This window comes from Hipposideros armiger, unplaced genomic scaffold (assembly GCF_001890085.2).
Source record: "Hipposideros armiger isolate ML-2016 unplaced genomic scaffold, ASM189008v1 scaffold_949, whole genome shotgun sequence".
NCBI lineage: Eukaryota > Metazoa > Chordata > Mammalia > Chiroptera > Hipposideridae > Hipposideros > Hipposideros armiger.
This window is the reverse complement of record NW_017732299.1, coordinates 147495-149883: the sequence shown is the minus strand read 5'-3', so window position 1 is coordinate 149883 and position 2389 is coordinate 147495.

Genomic DNA, 2389 nt, shown 5'->3' with positions numbered 1-2389 from the left:
ATTGTCTAGGCATTATGAACTCACACTCAGAAATGTAGACACCATCTGATTTAAATTCCTTCGTGGTGAGGTAACAGAGACCCATAGAATTTTAACAACTTGCTCCAGTCTATGAACAAGTTAGTGGCAGGCAGAGATCTAGAACACACAGCAGAAATACTCAGACTATAAATGATTAAGGTCCTGGTTTTCAGCAGGGGAAAAAGTAGATTCCAAGAACTACAGACAAATGTCATGGAGGAATCATGGCTTCCTAGCGGGAAGGCGCCATAGAGATAATCTATTCTGACCCACATTTTAAAGATGAAACAGGATGAGACAGAGTAACGTGCTGCTGGCCTAGCAACTCTCAGCTAGTTAATGGCAGAGCAGGGGCTAGAACCTGGGTCTCCTGATCTTTGCCTACGGATCTTTCCACTTCACTAGCATTGAGATTCTTCTCAGGCAAAATTCTAGATTCCATTATTAAACAGATGGCTTGGGAGCATTTAAAAAAGAAAGCAATCATTAGCAACCAGCATGGGCTCCGTTAGAACAAGTAAGTCATGCCAGGCTAACCTCATTTCCTTTTTGATAGGGTTATAAACAAATGTAGCCATTATTGTTGTATGCAGAAATAGAGGGATACTCCAATGGAATTGAGGTGAGCTATATTGAGGTGACCCAGTTTAAGGTCATAGCCAACCTATCTTGTTTATATTTTTCTTCTCCTTGTTTCCCTGGCTTCCATCTCCCCACCTAAGGCTGGAACTAACCAGTGAGAATCCACATTCCTTCTTTTATAACCATTCTACAGCTGAGATCTTTTACCTTTTCCAAATTGGAGATAAGGGATTTCTATGATTGTAGAATCTGTTTTTATGTGAATACTAAATATTAAGGAGAAGACACATAAACATACCTTTAGTGGAGGAAAATGATGGGAGCTTTATAGTCACCTGGTGATTTTTCTAACGCAACTGAGCAAGTCCTACACATGCCCCAATGTCAAGAGTCCCAGGACAGAAGGAAGAAGATATCAGGTGATCCATGCAGACATGAACATCTCTCCATTTGTGACGAAATCAAATTATCAAGCTCTCCTGTGAATTATCATCACATGTATTATTATGGAAGGGAAAGGTAAATAAACTCAGGGATTTTGAAAAGTGGGGGACTTTTGAAATTTTTGCCATGGGAGAAAGAGTTTTAATCTCTAAAACTCTCTGTAAAATCCCTATCTTGGACTGGGCCTACTTAACAACATTGCACACTATTACTGTGGACTCAAAGGGTCTGCTTGCCACACTCATCCACGCCAAAAAAGACACCAGCAGGAGTTTGCAGCAAAGAAAGTAAAGGTTTATTTAAGGAGTTGGCACCAAGCCCAGAGACGCAGGTGAGCTAGGCTCTCAAAAACCTGGCTCCTGTGTATATATATACCACATCTTATTTATCCAATCATTTGTCAAAGGATACTTTGGTTGTTTCCATGTCTTGGCCACCATAAATAAAGCTGCAGTGAACATCAGAGAACATATATCTTGATGGATAAATATTTTCGGATTTTTTTTGGATAGATACTCAAGAGAGGGATTGCTGGGTCATATGGTAATTCTATTCTTTTTTTTTTTTTTTTTTTTGAGGAAACACCACACTGCCTTCCATAGCTGCTGCACCAATCTGCATTCCCAACAACAGTGTATGAGGATGCCTTTTTCTCCGCAGTCTCTCCAACACTTATTATTTGTCTTGTTGATGATAGCCATTCTAACTGGTGTGAGGTGATATCTCACTGAGGCTTTGATGTGCTAAGCTCAGACAGAAAAAGTTGAGAACCATATGATTTCACTCATGTGGGATATAAAACTGAAAGCAACAAAGGAACAAGACAAGAAAGAAAAACTCATAGACACAGGCAACAGTTTAATGGTTACCAGAGGGTAAGGAGGGTGGAGGGATGGTAGAAGAGAATAAAAGGGGTCAAATATATGGTGATGGAAGAACTGACTCTGGGTGGTGAATACACAATGTGATATATAGATGATGTTTTATAAAATTGTACACTTGAAACCTATATAATTTTATTAACCATTGCCACCACATTAAATTTAATTGAAAAGGAAAAAAAAAACCTGGCTCCCTGATGGCCTCTAGTAGCTAGCTTATATAAGGGGAAAACCATTAATCATGGTTATTATGGAAGTTGGGGTCATGGCTCTATTGACTGGTCGGGGCTAAGGCAGGGAGCAATTGATCATGGCTTCAGGTCATGGTGTCAGTCATGGCATTTGTTCAGTCTGATTTCCAGGGAATGTGGTCTGTGGGGCTGTTCTGTTTTCATGAGTTTGGAGCTGAAACATAACTGAGGCCAAGGTGTTTGTTTGACTAAAACCTTATTTTAGTTTGA